Source organism: Ovis canadensis, chromosome 19 (genome assembly GCF_042477335.2).
Source record: "Ovis canadensis isolate MfBH-ARS-UI-01 breed Bighorn chromosome 19, ARS-UI_OviCan_v2, whole genome shotgun sequence".
NCBI lineage: Eukaryota > Metazoa > Chordata > Mammalia > Artiodactyla > Bovidae > Ovis > Ovis canadensis.
This window is the reverse complement of record NC_091263.1, coordinates 48,473,448-48,494,083: the sequence shown is the minus strand read 5'-3', so window position 1 is coordinate 48,494,083 and position 20,636 is coordinate 48,473,448. Positions and strand designations below refer to the sequence as shown.

At 39.3% G+C, this 20,636-nt stretch overlaps 1 protein-coding gene across 3 annotated transcripts in view; it reads left to right on the top strand.

Moving 5' to 3' along the window:
• TAFA1 (TAFA chemokine like family member 1) overlaps nucleotides 1–20,636 on the top strand; it is a 900,385-nt gene that overhangs the window by 90,151 nt on the left and 789,598 nt on the right. Inside the window, exon 3 of one of the 3 annotated variants that reach the window (XM_069561846.1) lies at nucleotides 14,255–14,405. The exons of the other annotated variants lie outside the window; for them this stretch is intronic. The gene's annotated coding sequence lies outside the window, so the exon portion shown is untranslated. The remainder of the gene's footprint in view (nucleotides 1–14,254; nucleotides 14,406–20,636) is intronic. 3 annotated transcript variants of the gene reach the window in all.

Below are 20,636 nucleotides of genomic sequence, written 5' to 3'. Positions count from 1 at the left end.
CTGCAATCTTGATTCCAGGTTGTGATCCATCCAGCAAGGCATTTCTCATAATGTACTCTGCATAGACGTTAAATAAGCAGGGTGACAATATACAGCTTTGTCATACTCCTTTCCCAATTCTGAACCAGTCAGTTCATATATTCACTCCTTTTGGGAGGTATTATATGTCAATTGAGATTATAGTATGAGGTGCTAATCTGATACAGCTCATATCATTATAAGAAGAGAAAGAGACTTGAGATCTCTCTCTCTTTTCCTCTCTTTCTCTCCCCTTCTCCCATCCACACCCCTCTGCCATGCACACACAGAAGAAAGGTCATGAGAAGACATACTAAGAAGACAGCTGTTCTACAAGCCGAGAAGGAAGGATTCACCAGAAAATCATTCTGCCAGCACTTTGATCTTAGAGTTCTAACATGCAGAACTGTGACAAAATTAAGTTTTGTTATTCAAGTCACCCAGTGTGTGATATTCTGTAACAGTAGCCTCAGCAGATAAATGCACTTGCTGTGGATTAAAGAAAAAATTACACTCTTTGGGATTTGCTCGAGTTTTTGAATCTGTAGGTTTTTCAGTTCAGTTGCTCAGATGTGTCGAACTCTTTGTGACCCCATGGACTGCAGCACGCCAGGCTTCCCTGTCCATCACCAACTCCCGGAGCTTGCTCAAACTCATGTCCATGGAATTAGTGATTCCATCCAGCCTATTTGTCCTCTGTTGTCCCCTTTTCCTCCTGCCTTCAATCTTTCCCAGCATCAAGGTATTTTCCAATGAGTGAGCTTTTTGCGTCAGGAAAAACTATAGTTTTGACTATATGGACCTTTGTCATCAAAGTAATGTCTATACTTTTTTAATATGCTGTCTAGGTTTGTCATAGCTTTTCATCCAAGGGGCAAGGGTCTTTTAATTTCATGGTGGCAGTCACCATCTGCAGTGATTTTAGAGTCCAAGAAAATAAAGTCTGTCACTGTTTCCATTGTTTCCCCATCTATTTGCCATGAACTGATGGCACCAGATGTCATGATCTTAGTTTTCTGAATGTGGAGTTTTAAGCCAGCTATTTCACTCTCCTCTTTCACCTTCATCAAGAGGCTCTTTAGTTCTTCTTCACTTTCTGCCATAAGGGTGGTGTCATCTACATATCTGAGGTTATTGGTATTTCTCCCAGGAACCTTGATTCCAGCCTACACTTCATTCAGCCCTGCATTTTGCATTATGTACTCTGCATATAAGTTAAATAAGCAGGGTACCTTGCCTTGATGTACCCTTTTCCCAGTTTTGAACCAGTCTGTTGTTCCATGTCCAGTTCTAACTATTGCTTCTTGACCTCCATACAGGTTTCTCATGAGGCAGGTCAAGTGTTCTGGTATTCCCATCTCTTTCAGAATTTTCCAGTTTGTTGTGATCTACACAGTCAGAGGCTTTAATGTAGTCAATGAAGCAGAAGTAGATGTTTTTCTGGAATTCTTTTGCTTTTTCTATGATCCAACAGATGTTGGCAATTTGATCTCTGGTTCCTCTGCCTTTTCTAAATCCAACTTGTACATCTGGAATTTCTCAGTTCATGTACCTTTGAAGCCTAGCTTGAAGGATTTTGAGCATTACCTCACTAGCATGTGAAATGAGTGCATACAGACCCAGGGAACTTACCACTGTGTTGTTCCTTGACTCCCAAAGCCCCCAGATCATTTGTCTTCCTTTTCTACTTTTTTCAATCTCTGTATGTTTCTATCATGTGTAATGCCCAGAGTTTTTAGTTGTAGTTGACACAAGGAATAGGAAAAAGTATGTTTACTCCATCTTCCCTGACACGAAAGTCCCTCAAACTCTGTCATTTTGATGGCTAATGCTTTTTAATTTATCACAAGGTGCATCTTGGCTTCTCTAGATTAGAGAAAACAAACACAAGGTTTCTTTTCATTTGTTTGTTGTCTGAGTCAAGAGAACACCCTAGAACCAGTGTCAAACAGCCTTTGGTAATAAAGTTAGCATCACAGTCTCCCAGAAGGAAATGTTGACAAATATATTGTATATACAATTCAGGGCTGGCCTTTTACAGCTGCCTTTAAATTTGTGCATATTATGACATTTTTTTGTTTGTTTGTTTTGTTTTTTAAATCTTGAGTATCTTGTTAGCATACTGCCAGCAACCCATTCTGTTTGGAGTTAAAACCTTTCCCTGGACATTAATGTTGTAGAAAAGGCAGAAATCACCACTGTAAAATTGTCTTATTTTATAATCAAATGTCAACTAATTACTCAAATAAGTTAAAAAGCCTTGCTCATTTTTAACCAGGATTATATTCATTTTCAGAGGAATAAAAGTCTTCTGTCATGAAATATCTCTCCTCCCCTCTCACCTCCCTATTATAAAAAGTTAAGTGTTATTTCATCTGGGTTTTACTATAGGGGTGGTATAAATGACCAGATATATTAAGCATAGTCTGCTTGGATGCATTCATGGAAGAGAAACTTACAGCCATTTGTCTATGGAGCAATTTTAATCTGCAGTGCCTTGTGCTTGGAAGACTGATGGTCCACTTTGTGGAGTCCCACGGGGAATCATTTGATTCAGTTTTTCTTCCCAAGCACTGTCTTACCTTTCACTGGGATTGTGTCCAGGAAATACCCAGTTTTCCCATTCTTCACTGCTCTCAGCTCGGTTCATCTCAGGAAATCACTTTCTTACTGGTTCCCAGGTTTTTAAAATTGGCTATTGAGATAGATTTTTACATACTATAAAATTTACCTCTTTAAAGTGAACTTTTTGAAAAGAATAGTTGATTTACAATGTAATATTAATTTCAAGTGTACAGCAAAGTATAATCTTTGCCCTTACAGATTATTGTAAAATATTAAATATAGTTTCCTGTTCAACAGTAGGTCCTTCTTGTTTATCTATTTCATATCTCGTAGTGTGTATTTCTTAATCCCAAACTCCTAGTTTATCCCCCCTTTCCCCTTTGGTAACCATCCTTTTGTTTCCTATGTCTGTGAGTCTACTTCTGTTTGGTAAAATAATTTCATTTGTATTACTTTTTTTAAATCCCACATGTAAGTGATAGCATATGATATTTATTTTTCTCTATATGTCTTACTTCACTTAGTATGATAATCTCCAGGTTCATCCATGTTCCTGCAAATGGCATGATTTCATTCTTTTTTATGGTTAAGTAATATTCCATGTGTCTATGTATATATGTACATTCAGATGGTAAAAAATCTTCCTGCAATGTGGGAAGCTTGGGTTCAATCTCTGGGTTGTGATGATCCCCTGGAGAAGGGAATGACAACCCACTCTAATATCTTTTCTGGAGAATCCCATGGACAGAGAAACCTGACAGGGTGCAGTCCATGGGGGTCACAAAGAGTTGGACACGACTGAGTGACTAAGCACACGTGCATGTACATTCATCTGTTGATGGCCATTTAGCTTGATTCCATGTCTGGCTTTGTAAATAGTGCCACTATGAACACTGAGGCGTATGTATCTTTTCAAATTAGTCTTTGTCTTTTCTGGATATATGTGCAAGAGCAGGATTGCCCATGCCTTTGTTTTAACTCTGGTCACAATTCGTTTCCCTTACAACTTCAGTTACTTTTATTTTTTATTTTTTTTATTTTTTAAAATAAAGTTACCTGTTATTACAATTGGCTCTTGGTAGCCCTTGGGTTTATTTAATACAGTGAAATCAAGCATGTTCATTTTAGCTGAGATAAGAATAACAAGCATTTCCCAAAGAGGAATAAAATAAACTACTCTATTGTATTTGGTCTTTTTTTTTTCATTTTTTTTATTTTTTATTTTTTTATTTTTAAAATTTTAAAATCTTTAATTCTTACATGCGTTCCCAAACATGGTCCCCCCTCCCACCTCCCTCCCCATAACATCTCTCTGGGTCATCCCCATGCACCAGCCCCAAGCATGCTGCATCCTGCGTCAGACATAGACTGGCGATTCAGTTCACATGATAGTATACATGTTAGAATGTCATTCTCCCAAATCATCCCACCCTCTCCCTCTCCCTCTGAGTCCAAAAGTCCGTTATACACATCTGTGTCTCTTTCCCTGTCTTGCATACAGGGTCGTCATTGCCATCTTCCTAAATTCCATATATATGTGTTAGTATACCGTATTGGTGTTTTTCTTTCTGGCTTACTTCACTCTGTATAATCGGCTCCAGTTTCATCCATCTCATCAGAACTGATTCAAATGAATTCTTTTTAACGGCTGAATAATACTCCATTGTGTATATGTACCACAGCTTTCTTATCCATTCATCTGCTGATGGACATCTAGGTTGTTTCCATGTCCTGGCTATTATAAACAGTGCTGCGATGAACATTGGGGTACATGTGTCTCTTTCAATTCTGGTTTCCTCGGTGTGTATGCCCAGAAGTGGGATTGCTGGGTCATAAGGTAGTTCTATTTGCAATTTTTTAAGGAATCTCCACACTGTTCTCCATAGTGGCTGTACTAGTTTGCATTCCCACCAACAGTGTAGGAGGGTTCCCTTTTCTCCACACCCTCTCCAGCATTTATTGCTTGCAGATTTTTGGATTGCAGCCATTCTGACTGGTGTGAAGTGGTACCTCATTGTGGTTTTGATTTGCATTTCTCTAATCATGAGTGATGTTGAGCATCTTTTCATGTGTTTGTTAGCCATCCATATGTCTTCTTTGGAGAAATGTCTATTTAGTTCTTTGGCCCATTTTTTGATTGGGTCGTTTATTTTTCTGGAATTGAGCTGCATGAGTTGCTTGTATATTTTTGAGATTAGTTGTTTGTCAGTTGCTTCATTTGCTATTATTTTCTCCCATTCAGAAGGCTGTCTTTTCACCTTGCTTATATTTTCCTTTGTTGTGCAGAAGCTTTTAATTTTAATTAGATCCCATTTGTTTATTTTTGCTTTTATTTCCAGAATTCTGGGAGGTGGATCATAGAGGATCCTGCTGTGATTTATGTCGGAGAGTGTTTTGCCTATGTTCTCCTCTAGGAGTTTTATAGTTTCTGATCTTACATTTAGATCTTTAATCCATTTTGAGTTTATTTTTGTGTGCGGTGTTAGGAAGTGATCTAGTTTCATTCTTTTACAAGTGGTTGACCAGTTTTCCCAGCACCACTTGTTAAAGAGATTGTCTTTACTCCATTGTATATTCTTGCCTCCTTTGTCAAAGATAAGGTGTCCATATGTGTGTGGATTTATCTCTGGGCTTTCTATTTTGTTCCATTGATCTGTATGTCTGTCTTTGTGCCAGTACCATACTGTCTTGATGACTGTGGCTTTGTAGTAGAGCCTGAAGTCAGGCAAGTTGATTCCTCCAGTTCCATTCTTCTTTCTCAAGATTGCTTTGGCTATTCGAGGTTTTTTGTATTTCCATACAAATCTTGAAATTATTTGTTCTAGTTCTGTGAAAAATGTGGCTGATAGCTTGATAGGGATTGCATTGAATTTGTAAATTGCTTTGGGTAGTATACTCATTTTCACTATATTGATTCTTCCGATCCATGAACATGGTATATTTCTCCATCTATTAGTGTCCTCTTTGATTTCTTTCATCAGTGTTTTATAGTTTTCTATATATAGGTCTTTAGTTTCTTCAGGTAGATATATTCCTAAGTATTTTATTCTTTTTGTTGCAATGGTGAATGAAATTGTTTCCTTAATTTCTTTTTCTACTTTCTCATTCTACCAAAAATTTCGAGAAGAGCTAACACCTACCCTCCTCAAACTCTTCCAGAAAATTGCAGAGGAAGGTAAACTTCCAAATTCATTCTATGAGGCCACCATCACCCTAATACCAAAACCTGACAAAGATGTCACAAAAAAAGAAAACTACAGGCCAATATCACTGATGAACATAGATGCAAAAATCCTCAACAAAATTCTAGCAATCAGAATCCAGCAACACATTAAAAAGATCATACACCATGACCAAGTGGGCTTTATCCCAGGGATGCAAGGATTCTTCAATATCCGCAAATCAATCAATGTAATTCACCACATTAACAAATTGAAAAATAAAAACCCTATGATTATCTCAATAGATGCAGAGAAGGCCTTTGACAAAATTCAACATCCATTTATGATAAAAACTCTCCAGAAAGCAGGAATAGAAGGAACATACCTCAACATAATAAAAGCTATCTATGACAAACCCACAGCAAACATTATCCTCAATGGTGAAAAATTGAAAGCATTTCCCCTAAAGTCAGGAACAAGACAAGGGTGTCCACTTTCACCGCTAATATTCAACACATTTCTGGAAGTTTTGGCCATAGCAATCAGAGCAGAAAAAGAAATAAAAGGAATCCAAATTGGAAAAGAAGAAGTAAAACTCTCACTGTTTGCAGATGACATGATCCTCTACATGGAAAACCCTAAAGACTCCACCAGAAAATTACTAGAGCTAATCAATGAATATAGTAAAGTTGCAGGATATAAAATCAACACACAGTTACTTTTAGAAATCTCAAAATCACATTCTCTTCTTAAACTAATATGGGAACAAGACCTGGGGAGATTTAAGTGATTTTGTTAAGATATGCATGTTGACAGTGAGAAAAGAGAAGAATTCCAGTTCTCTAACCAAAGAAAAAGTCTTATTATATTTCTATGATTTCTTCTTTCTTTTTGTTACATTTCTATAATCTTCCTGGGAATAGAGGAGGAAAGAATAAAACATTACTAACAATGGGCAGAAGAACCAAAGATCAAATTGCCAACATCCGTTGGATCATCGATAAAGCAAGAGAGTTCCAAAGAACAGACCACCTGACCTGCCTCTTAAGAAATCTGTATGCAGGTCAGGAAGCAACAGTTAGAACTGGACATGGAACAACAGACTGGTTCCAAATAGGAAAAGGAGTACGTCAAGGCTGTATATTGTCACCCTGCTTATTTAACCTCTATGCAGAGTACATCATGAGAAACGCTGGACTGGAAGAAACACAAGCTGGAATCAAGATTGCTGGGAGAAATATCAATAACCTCAGATATGCAGATGACACCACCCTTATGGCAGAAAGTGAAGAAGAACTAAAGAGCCTCTTGATGAAGGTGGAAGAGGAGAGTGAAAGAGCTGGCTTAAAACTCAACATTCAGAAAACGAAGATCATGGCATCTGGTCCCATAAATTCATGGGAAATAGATGGGGAAACAGTGGAAACAGTGTCAGACATTATTTTTTTGGGCTCCAAAATCACTGCAGATGGTGACTGCAGCCATGAAATTAAAAGACGCTTACTCCTTGGAAGAAAAGTTATGACCACTAGATAGCATATTCAAAAGCAGAGACATTACTTTGCTGACTAGGGTCCATCTAGTCAAGGCTATGGTTTTTCCTGTGGTCATGTATGGATGTGAGAGTTGGACTGTGAAGAAGGCTGAGCGCCAAAGAATTGATGCTTTTAAACTGTGGTGTTGGAGAAGACTCTTGAGAGTCCCTTGGACTGCAAGGAGATCCAACCAGTCCATTCTGAAGGAGATCAGCCCTGGGATTTCTTTGGAAGGAATGCTGCTGAAGCTGAAACTCCAGTACTTTGGCCACCTCATGCGAAGAGTTGACTCATTGGAAAAGACTTTGATGCTGGGAGGGATTGTGGGCAGGAGGAGAAGGGGACGACAGAGGATGAGATGGCTGGATGGCATCACTGACTTGATGGAAGTAAATCTGAGTGAACTCTGGGAGTTGGTGATGGACAGGGAGCCCTGGCGTGCTGCGATTCATGGGGTCACAAAGAGTCGGACACGACTGAGTGACTGAACTGAACTGAACTGAACTGTGCTTTATTGATTTTGCCAAAGCCTCTGACTGTGTGGACCACAACAAACTCTGGAAAATTCTTAAAGAGATGGGAATACCAGACCACCTGACCTGCCTACTGAGAAATCTGTATGCAGGTCAGGAAACAACAGTTAGAACTGGGCATGGAACAACAGACTGGTTCCAAATAAGAAAAGGAGTACGTCAAGGCTGTATATTGTCACCCTGCTTATTTAACTTATATGCAAAGTATATCATGAGGAACACTGGGCTGGATGAAGCACAAGCTGGAGTCAAGATTGTTGGGAGAAATATCAATAACTTCAGACATGCAGATGACACCACCCTTATGGCAGAAAGTGAGAAAGAACTAAAGAGCCTCTTGATGAAGGTGGAAGAGGAGAGTGAAAAAGCTGGCTTAAAACTCCACATTCAGAAAACGAAGATCATGGCATCTGGTCCCATTACTTCATTGCAAGTAGATGGGGAAACAATAGAAACAGTGACAGACTATTTTCTTGGGCTCCAACATCACTGCAGATGATGACTGCAGCCATGAAATTAAAAGACACTTGCGCCTTGAAAGAAAAGCTTTGACTAACCTAGACAGCATATTAACATGCAGAGAAATTACTTTTGCCAACAAAGGTCCGTCTAGTCAAAGCTATGGTTTTTCCAGGAGTCATGTATGGATGTGAGAGTTGGACTATAAAGAAAGCTGAACACCAAAGAATTGATGCTTTTGAATTGTGGTGTGGAGAAGGCTCTTGAGAGTCCCTTGGACTGCAAGGAGATCCAACCAGTTCATCCTAAAGGAAATCAGTCCTGAATATTCATTGGAAGGACTGGTGCTGAAGGTGAAACTCCAATACTTTGGCCACCTAATGTGAAAAACTGACTCATTAGAAAAGACCTGATGCTGGGAAAGATTGAAGGCGGGAAAGGGGGATGACAGAGAATCAGATGGTTAGATGGCATCACCAACTCAATGGACATGAGCTTGAGTAAACTCTGGGAGTTGGTGATGGACAGTGAGGGCTGGCATGCTGCAGTCCATGGGGTCACAAAGAGTTGAATGTGACTGAGTGACTGAACTTAACTGAATTAACAGTGGATGATCAATGGTAGAATAGACTCAAATCGAGAAACGTGAACAAAATAATCAGTGACCTCTAATTCAGATAATGGAAATCTCTGGAACCAGCCCGCATGGTATCAGAATGTGGAGACAGCTTGTGTGGGTCTTCTTTGGTATCCTTACAGAAGTATTCTAAAACATAAACTATAAGTTGACATTTGTTGTAAAATAAATCAGCTCTTTTGATTGAACGTGACAGAAAGCCAACTGAAAATGCCTGAAACATAAAGGACAAATCATTGGCTCATGTATTTAAGGAACAGGCTTGAGACACAGGTGTTTAAAATGTGTAGTCAGAAATTTAATTTTCTATGTTCCTTGGCTCTACCTTCCTGTGTTGGCTTAGTTTCCAAGTAGGCTCAGTGGTTGCTTTTTGTCGTTGTTGTCTTATAAGCAGCATCAGGCTTGCCTCTTACAAGCTTAGAAACTCTAGGGGAATGAAGGTCTTTTTCCTTAGAGCCTGAGTAAAGTCATGCACCTTGGTCCTGACTAGAACTGCTAAGATCACGTGCTCATCTCTGGACCAGTCAATAAGGTGAAGGCCGAAATGCTCTGATTAGCCAACCCAGGACTGAATTCCCTGAATGCTTCTTAACTTCAGAGATGGAGTCAGTAAACTTCATAAACTGAGAGTGTAGAATTTTTTCCTCTGAAGGAATATTGAGATCAATGATGATCACCTGATGAAGGGGGAAGGGATGCCAGAAGGATAGATTGACATGTATCTGTTACGTATGGAGGAGGTGGTAATGCAGAGAATGAGGTCTGAGGAGAATTATTCCCATGAATGCCAAGGCTATCGTTACTGCTGTTGCTGGGTTAAGCACTGCTGTTGCTGGAATGGGATTCTACAGGTTCAGATTTTTCACAAAATTTGTTTCAGAATCTTTCTAAAAGTTTTCATCTGTCGCATCCATTTTATTTAAATCTGTATTTGCCAAAATATGAGCCTTCAAGAGACATTTAAAAGTAGAAACTTATTATTTAATTTTACTTATTTATTTAACAATAAACACCAAGGCTGTATGAACATCCTTGTGAATATACGTTATTCTAGCAAAATTACAGGCTAAATGAGTTTGGGGGCTAAGCTGGAAAACTAACTACCTTTTATAAATACCTTTTTTAATGGAAAAATGAATTTCATGTTCCACATAACTGGTTTACAAATGGACCATTGAAATACAATCCATTCACAAGCCCATACTGCTAAGCAATCTGGCAGATGCGTCAATGAACTTTAATTACATGGAACCATTTTAATAAATTTAGTTTTCTTCCTCTACTCAATAACTAAGGATCTACCTGGAGCAAAGTCAGAGCAGATATGATCATACATATAAGAGTTGGGTCAACCGTGTTATGTGTACAGATGATGTAGAGAGGACCATGCTAAACAGAACTCACTATCCTTCCTGGTGAGTATAGAGGAGAGATTAAGAAAGTGTTCGTGTGTCCAGGGAATTATCAGGAAATCTTCTTTTCATAAATATAAAAAGATCTTAATGACTCTTAAGATAGGCAGACTCTTTGAGCTGATGGCTTTGGAGAAGTCCTTTAAAAGAACATAATTCTCAAGAGAGAACTTCCTAGGGGTGTGGACAAGCAGTCCTGATTGCCCTTGTCTGCTACCTTTGGTTTCCTGACTTGTAAGGCTAATGGCCATGAGGTTAAACACAGTTCAGTCTTTCGAGGATTTCATCCGCTCATTCATTCATCCTTTCATTCACTGAGACACACAGGTCCAAGACTCTGAAAGGTGGGGACAGCCAGCCTCCAAGCCCCAAGCTTACGTAAACCTTAAATTCTGACATCTGCTCAAGCCCCAGTGTGCAGGGAAGTATCATGAGGCCTCATCACAGGTGTTGAATCCACTTGAAATCTGATAAATCCAAGAATAACCAAAGAGTTAGACTGAAAGGATGTCCTCAACTGAATCAAAAAGTTGTTTAATTCCAGGATAATCTTTCAGAAAGCGTTTGTGATATTGTGCTGGGAAAATAGAGAAACAAATAAGGAAAGATCTCGAATATACATTCTAATGGAAGAAATTGATGTGTAGAATTTCATTATAATACAAGGCAGAGAAAACAGTTGCCATGCTGGCAGTATAAGCTTTGGGCCAAAGGAGGACTCAGGACAGCTTCAGTCCCACATTCTTGACCTTGTCTGGAAGCTTCTGTCTGACAGCCTTTGGCTCCTACCATTTCTGCCTTCACCTCTTAGGTGAATATCTTACTCTTTGTAGTTCCAGATAAGAAGAATCCCCTGACCCAGAGATTCACAAATCTTGTTTTATAATACTTGTAGGCCAAAAGAAATGCCTTACAGTTTTGTTTGTTAAGTAGATTAAAATAGATAATGAATTTGCATCCTAACAACTTAGTAGCCATTTGAAAAAAAAAACACATGTACTTGAATGAAAAAAAATATTCCTTCCATTCTTTCATAACCACAGTTACTTTCTGATGGGTGTGTGTGCTTGTTGAGTACTGCACAGCTTTTCAAATCTTGGCATCAGATTGAACATTGACATCCTTATTTACAGTTACACAGTGATTTTTGCAGGGCATTTTTTTAGTGCCTGGCATGTTGCAGTCCATGGGGTCACAAAGTGTTGGACATGACTGGGCAACTGAACAACAATAACAGCTTTTTATCACAGAAACCTCTGAAAATCCAACTTTGAGAAGGTAGGGTGTCCTGAAAGGAGCTGGAGGTAATGCTGAAGCTGTGGAATACTGCAAGCTAGTAATTCATGCAGTGTGGGTGGATCTGGAACATCGCTGTGTTTCTCTCACAAGTTTAGAATCCCCTGTAGCACTCTTAGGTTTGTTGCAGTGCCCTGCGCATAGTCTGGGAACCAGGACCTTAGCGGTCTTTTCCCTGTTCACTTTGGTACAAGAACCTTCGCCTAGTGTTATCCATGGCCTCTATCCCCACGTCCTGTTTTCAGGTTTGAACAGGGAATGAGGAATTTTGCAGTCAGAATGTGGACACTGTTGCCAGTAAGCTGAATCAGGGTCAGTTGTGTTGAACTGGACTACATCCATGGAGATGAAGTATTAAATCTGGAGAAGATAACGGAATACACTTATTACTTGAGTGCAGAGTCAACATGGCTTGATTTATTTGTTTTTTCATGATTTGGAAGCACTTCTAAGTCTTGAGGTCCTCACCACAATTATTTACTAACATGGTTCTAGTTCATGAGTTCACTGAGGCCCAGTTTATAGATTTATGTTGTCAGAATACCGATTTTATCTTCACTGTACTGTACAACATAGTATTTTCTAACTAGACTAATATGAAATTGGTCTAGAGCTTCAGATGGCATTCCAGCCTCTGTTTTCTGAAAGCAATGAGGAGAACGAGACATAGGATTTTAAGAAATAGACTTACCTAAATATACTTACCAAAGTTCTTTTTCAGGACAGAAAATAGGAGCTGTGTAAAGGGGTTAAGGTTTCTGAGATATATAAGAAGTCCATTTTTTATTTAAGTGAATTGTATTGCTCTGTGATTCCCCGTCAATGGAATCTGTAGCATTCATTGGCTTAAGGGAAAAGACAGTTATCACTCAGGACAGAGAAATCATTGTTGAACTCTGAGCCTCAGAGAGAATATCCTGGACTCCTTACAGCACTGATTCTTCAATTTTAGCGAGCATCAGAATCACCTGGAGTGTTTGCTAAGCGATAGATTGCTGGGCCTCATTCCAAAATCTCATCCAGAGTTTCTGATTCAGAAGATCTGGGGTAGGACCCAAGAACTTCATTTCTGATAATTTCCCAGGTGACACTGATGGTGCTGATTTTGAGAACTGCTGCCCCCCTCCCAGAGGACAATAATTCCTCAAGATCAAGTGTACCAGGAGAGAAAGGAGATTTATAAATTTCAGAGTTTCCATTTCCATATCAAAAGCAAAGCCTGGGGTTCTAAAACTGGGTCTTTACTGTAAATAAATGTTAGTAGGCATCACCAGACAAGATCTGAAGTCACCTCTGCTGCTGGAGAGAGGTGACAGAGAGGTGGGAAAGGAAACAAAGTGACAAAAGAGAGACCCGCTGCCTCTCCCTAACCTTAGAGTCTAATTTAAATGGCAAGAAGCAGCGATCCTTAGTAAAGGCCAGGGAACCAAATATTATCCAAAGCCAGTGCCCATTTTCTTGCCTTGAAAGGTATCCGTTCTGTCATGAAAACTTTTCTGCTATGGTGTTTCAGTACTTCTTCCTATTGCTATTAGGTTTTCTCCTATGCATAAAGAATTATTGTTACTTCAGAATCCAAGATCTAGCTTCATGAAAGTTTCACATACTTGAGCACTGAATTTACTGATGACTTAAAATAAGACGTCACTCTATTGCCCAATGAATCAGTGTTTTGCAAAGTATCAAATATCTCCCATTTTTGTATGAACAGAAGGTTCATTCAGGACTTTTAAGTGTTAAGAAGCTTCCTTCTGTTTCCCACTGAGGACAAAAGTTATAGCCTTTCTGCAATGGGTACAACCCTGCAATGGCATTCTTTTCCTATTTGGATACGACAGATACCCTCTCAGGAACTAAACTCATTTCTGCACAATGTACTTGAGACTTGGAGAAGTAAACCACAATTTATCTCCTTTAAATAGCACTCCCCAGTTCAGAGCATAAGGCAGATAACCTCAATGTGAACTTTGCCTATGGATGTTTATCTACAGCCTCCAAGTTATATGGATTTATTCCCATAATATACAGACCATTTTGCAGATAATGTAGAGAGCAAACATTTTATTACTGATTTCTTGTAAATTACACATGGCTGTGTTTTAATGGATTTTCCTTCCAAGCCTCAGTCTCACAACATGAATAGTTATACAGATTTTTATTATGATCTTGAATATTGACTTTTAATTATGCACTGGTTAACAAAACAAATAAGGCTGTCATTTCCATCAAGGGAGCGTTAAAGATGGAGGGTATCTTTTGACATCCCTCCTGTTTTCCCATCCCAGTACTGTTTTTTTAAACATCACCCATACCAGGCATAAAAATGTTAAAATCTCACATAACTTTAAGAAGACCCTGGAGCAGTTTTTAATTATGTTTATCGCAAAGGATACATGGCTTACAGTAATGATAGTTGAAGGGCACCTTAGCAATCATATTCAGCAGTAAGAAGGACTGTTCAAAGGGGCATAGGATGCATTATTTCCAGCTCACTAAAAGACAGACTAGAAAACATACTTTAAATTGAAGCCAAAAAACGTAGACAGTACAATGAACTTCCTGACCACCAGGATATCAGGGGAAACAAGTCATTAAAAAAATCCAAGGACTAACCTCCACTTTTTCTGGTATGTTTCAGTTCTTAAGATGGCCTTGTAGAAACTCGGCATCTGATGGCAAAGGCCCAAGAGTCCTGAAAATCTGAAGTCAGCATCCAGAAATGTTGACCCCCCTAACACCACTCTCATTTGAAGGCCCAGTGATCTCATCTTTGAAGATAAAAAGAGGTGGTAAGGAACTTCTATAGGGTGTTTATATTTTTAGATTCTGTTTCTGAGTTTGAGGAGGGTTAAAGCCTTTTGAAATTTCTTCCTGGCCATTCAGGCAGGAAAATAGGTCAAGAGCTCAGTAAGACCAAGGAGATCAGTGGTTTATTTCTGTATGCCAGTTACCATTCTTTTTAACTCTTTGTGCCCAAAATATCCTGTCCTGTAGTATGTCCTGTTTGGAAGTGTTAGAGGAAAAGACAAGTTCAAGATATCTGAGTTCTCAATGAATGGTCGTTGTTTAATAAATCTCGGTAGGAGATACAAATGAGCGAATGAACAGATGAAATTTTGACAATGATACAAATGGTATAAATAGGTTTAATGTATTTTATTTAGAACTACAGAAAATTGGAGTTCATTCAAGAAATGAATGTAATCCATTTTTAAAAACTCAGTTTTAAACTCATGGAGCAAAAAAATAATTTGCTTCCTCCTTGCCCTCCACCCCCACTCCCCCAAGAATGATAGTATCAGAACTGGGAACTGAAGCTATGAAGCTAGTTCAGTGATATTTTCCTTATATTTTACTCTTCTGGGATGCCAGTTCTCTCTGCAGTTTGTCTTATGGGAAAACCCTGGAGGTTGTTTTGTTTGTTTTAAATTCCTGTGCTGCTGCTGCTGCTGCTGCTAAGTCGCTTCAGTCGTGTCCGACTCTGTGCGACCCCATAGACGGCAGCCCACCGGGCTCCCCCGTCCCTAGGATTCTCCAGGCACGAACACTGGAGTGGGTTGCCATTTAAATTCCTCTACATAACAACAAAAACAACAACTGAAAAATCCCCCAAACCATTTATTTGGCTCAATCAGGGAACCAAAGAAACTACTCTCATGTCCTGCACGGTATTAAAATTCTTTATTCGCTCCTTGGTCTACCATGCCAACTTTGCAAACCAAAGAAAACAAATAAGATAGTCTTAATTACTACAAGAAACCATCACTACACAAAACAGTAGTTTTGTCATTATCTTAAAATTTTACAGGCCCTAGCCAAACAGTGAGAAAAATTGTTGCTGGAAAATATCAACTACTTTAGGAATCAACAGACTCCTTCACGTCTTCTCAATTGATTGATCTCTGACTTACTTGTTAAAACAGAATGTAATCCAGGGATTCCATGGAAAAAGTTCACTTTGACTAGCTGTATTTTGAGAGCAAAGTGAAAAGGGGGGGCATTTTTCTAACACAAGGAACTTTAAGGTTGTCTTAATACTGTTAGAGAAAGAAGCACCTGCCTGATAGAATTGCAGCTTCTATGGCCAATTATGAGGAATTCTTTCTATCGCAATGATGGAATCAACTCTTAGCAAGAAATGAAACAGCATAAGCCCACTGTGACTTGAAGAAGCTATGTTTATTTCAGATTCTCAAGGAGCCATGTGTTATTAAACAAAATATAAAATGTGCAATAAACTTTAGGTATAAAGGACTTTGTTGGCTATAAAATTTTATTTTACTGCTGTCCTCCTATGGCTAAACACGTTCGAGATCAGTAAAGTATTAAAATATTCAAGATGACAGAACATGAATTCTGATTCCAGAAACGCAGTGAGAATGAATGACAGGGGGCAGACACAGAATGCCTAAAACTGTCATCTGTGTAAAGTCCATCATTTCAGTAGGTACTTAATTAAAAAGGATGTGGAGGGTAGAGTGAACATCCTTAATTGATCATTTCCATTACTTTTCACACAGACACCAGTTGGAACTGAGAGTGACAATTCTGAGCCAGAATCTCCTTGTTACAGTGAGTCGAAGGCAGGCATATCCATCTCACTGACACACAGTCAGGATGTTGCGGTTTTCCAGAGGCCCAAATTATTCTTGTAAATCTATGGGAGCTCAGAAACATGCATACTGTTCTAAATTTCCCTGAATGTGCAGGAAGAAAAGGATTTGTACTTTAAAACAGAAAACCCCTATATACCGTCTGAGGAAAGCCTTTGTTACTGAAACAAGTCTCCCTGTGAAGAATCATAGTTTCCAGGGGAGCTATCCCTACTAATTAGACTCAAGGTTGATTTGGGCAGCAAAATTGTATTATATTCCCTCAGGACAGGAATTACTAAATAAGGGGAAGCAAAATCTTAAAAAGGAGGGAACAGTGGAGTTTCCTACTGAACCCTTGCAAAGTAGGAGAATTGGAAAATTCTTTTGGATCTTCTGTCAGACTTAAAAAACATGATTAGGATGATGTCACAGAAGCCCGTTATTTTTGTTGCTTCTGGAGTAGCACAGTTACATTTAAACTTGATTTTTCCAAGTTCCAGCCTTCCGGTACATGAACATGTGGTTTAAGGTGTCTTCTGTTGCTTTTGCTGTTCCCCTGTGTGTGTATGTGTGTGTGGTGTAGGATGAGGGTAGGAGTTCTCATTATCGTATCCTTAGTTTTAGTGCAATACCTGACACACAGTCGGATTTCAATCTGTACATTTTAAAGGAAGGTATTTTAGAACATTTACTTCTGTTCCTTATTTATAAAAATCATACTTATTCATTATAGAAAAAAATAAAAAGGATAATAGAAATAATAGAGATAAAAGTTAAATTCACTCATCATCTAACATCTGGTATAATTAGTGTTAATGTTTTAGTGTAATTCCAAAAAGTTAATTTGTGTATGTATATATGTATATGCACAAGTATACCTAGAAACCCAGAAGTACACACACACACACTTATATACATACAGCAAGCAATTAATATAAAACCAGATTCAGTTATATATTCTTTTCTTCAACTTAACTTTAATGAGTTAGGAGAGATATTCTACCGAGTAGATAATTGCTTACAGAGTTCACAGTGTCCACTCAATAAAAACTCTCAAACCATGAATTCCACAATCTGGGGTTGAAGAAGTTACCTTGTGTTTCCCTTACCTGCTAGTAATACCATATATTGAGCAATTACTAAGTACTAGAGACTCTGCAAAGCATTTGCTCAGTTTGGTTCAGTCGCTCAGTCGTGTCCGTCTCTTTGCGACCCCATGAATCGCAGCACGCCAGGCCTCCCTGTCCATCACCAACTCCCAGAGTTCACTCAGATTTACTTCCATCAAGTCAGTGATGCCATCCAGCCATCTCATCCTCTGTCGTCCCCTTCTCCTCCTGCCCACAATCCCTCTCAGCATCAGGGTCCTTTCCAATGAGTCAACTCTTCGCCATGAGGTGGCCAAAGTACTGGAGTTTCAGCTTCAGCATCATTCCTTCCGAAGAAATCCCAGGGCTGATCTCCTTCAGAATGGACTGGTTGGATCTCCTTGCAGTCCAAGGGACTCTTAAAAGTCTTCTCCAACACCACAGTTCAAAAGCATCAACTCTTTGGTGCTCAGCTTTCTTCACAGTCCAACTCTCACATCCATACATGACTATTGGAAAAACCACAGCCTTGACTAGACAGACCTTTGTTGGCAAAGTAATGTCTCTGCTTTTCAATATGCTATCTGGGTTGGTCATAACTTTTCTTCCAAGGAGTAAGCATCTTTTAATTTCATGGCTGCAGTCACCATCTGCAGTGATTTTGGAGCCCCCGAAAATAAAGTCTGACACTGTTTCCACTGTTTCCCCATCTATTTCCCATGAAGTGATGGGACCGGATGCCATGATCTTAGTTTTCTGAATGCTGAGCTTTAAACCAGCTTTTTCACTCTCCACTTTCACTTTCATCAAGAGGCTTTTTAGTTCCTCTTCACTTTCTGCCATAAGGGTGGTGTCATCTGCATATCTGAGGTTATTGATATTTCTCCCAGTAATCTTGATTCCAGCTTGTGCTTCTTCCAGCCCAGTGTTTCTCATCATGTACTCTGCATATAAGTTAAATAAGCAGGGTGACAATATACAGCCTTGACGTACTCCCTTTCCTATTTAGAACCAGTCTGTTGGTCCATGTCCAGTTCTAACTGTTGCTGCATATTTATAAAAACTAAAAATTGTAAGAAAAAATGTTTAACATGATAACTACGAAGTTAATTACAATACAGTAATTAACACTGCTATATGTTATATATGTTTTTGAACTGTGGTGTTGGAGAAAACTCTCCAGAGTCCCTTGGACTACAAGGAGATGAAACCAGTCAATCCTAAAGGAAACCAGTCCTGAATATTCATTGGAAGGATTGATGCTGAAGCTGAAGCTCCAATATCCTGGCCACCTGATTCAAAGAACCAACTCATTGGAAAAGACCCTGATGCTGAGAAAGATTGAAGGAAAGAGAAGAGGACGACAGAAGATGAGATGGCTGGACGGCATCACTGATTGGATGGACGTGAGTCTGAGCAAGCTCTGGGAGTTGGCAATGAACAGGAAAGCCTGGCGTGCTGCAAAGCATTTGACTCATGGTGAAAGTGAAGTCGCTTAGTCGTGTCTGACTCTTTGTGACCCCATGGACTGTAGCCTACCACACTTCTCTGTTCATGGGATTTTCCAGGCAAGAGAACTGGAGTGGTTTCTGTTTAAACCTTCACAACAACTTTCGGAGAGAAATAGTATTAGGATCTTCTTTCTAAGACCTGCAGTGTGTAAGTAATTTTCTCCAGTTCGCCCAATGGTAAATGAAAGAACTGGGTTTTGAACCTGGGCTTCCATGGTGGTCAGTTTGTAAAGAACCTGCCTGCAATGGGGGAGACCTGGGTTCTATTCCTGGGTTGGGGAGACTCCTGGAGAAAGAAAAGGCTACCCACTCCAGTATTCTGGCCTTGAGAATTCTAGGGACTGTACAGTCCATGGGGTCACAAACAGCTGGACACAACTGAATGACTTTTACTTTACTCACTGCCTAATTTAGATCCTGAGCTGAATTCTGGGTCTATCATTGCCTTGACTATGACCAAGACTATGTTACACATTTCCACTTTCCACCTTTTGATTACTTAGTTCTTTTAATGTTATTTCTGAAATATCCCCTGTTTTCCAATCCCCCCAAAATACCTTAACTCGTTCTTTCTCAATAGAGACAGTCTGTCCTCTGGTGAGACATTTTTGTTGCACATTAAAGGGGGATACTATGGGGCATCTATTGGGTAGAGGCCAGGGACATTGCAAAACATTCTACAATATTTGAGACAGGCTCCCACAGCAAAAGAATTATCCAGCCCAAAATGTTAATAGTACCAAGGAGCCCTGCTTTAGCTTATTTCTCCGGGTTCTCTTGTCTAAGTTTCATGCTCATCCACACTGCTGCTTTGTCTGTCTCTTTAAACACAAACACAGATAAAATCGTGTCTCTCTCTTGCTCTCTTTAGCTCTGTAGTTATGGAGGACTGCTTGGGTCCAAATACAGATACAAATAGTTCTAGGCTATATAACATTAGGCAAGTGTGAGGATTTTAACCCTTCACGGCTCAGATAGTTAAGTCCTTGGTAAATGTTATCCATCATTAAATATATATATCTTTGGAGGTTTTCAACTTCTTGCAGAAGAAAACCCAAACTCAACCCAGAATTCCAACTCTTACACCATAGAGACCCATCAGCAGCCTCTTCTCTGGGCTATTGGCCTGGATGACCTGTGCACTAGCTGTGCAGGACTACCTATCAGTCTCTAGATTCATGGAGACTTGCATGTCTATGTCTTTGCTCATGCTTCCCTGCCAGCCTGGGAAGCCCATTTCCCTGTCCCCACCTGGAAGCACCTGTCTGTAAGACTGAGGTCAAATGTCACTTCTTCTGTTTAGCCTTCTTTTCTAGCTACTCAGATGTACTTACTCCTTCCCCTAAATGATCAAAATATTTTTGTTATTCAATCTGTCAGTCCACCCATCCATCCACCCACCCATACATCCATTCATTCATTGGTTATAATACATAGTAGTTAAGATTACAAACTCTGAAATCAGATTTCATTAGTTCATAATCAGGTTCCAAAATGAGATTTATGAAATCTTGAACAAGTTAGTTGGCTTTAAAAAGCCGTATTTTCCTTGCCTTTAAAATAAGTGTAGTAATAATATGCAGTCAATAAATTTATTGTGAAGATTAAATGTGTAAACCTTTTACCATATTGGTTGCTATGGATAAGCCCTAAATAAATGTCAGATTTCACCCAACTTGTACTTGTTGAGCACCTGCTGTGTGGCAGGCCTTCTTCACATTGTGCCTTGAATTAGAACCTGTGGTGCATGTTGCCCACATCTCTCACTGGATACAGCGCTAGTTGCAGAAAGGTAATTTTGAAAAATCTCTTCATATCAACACTTG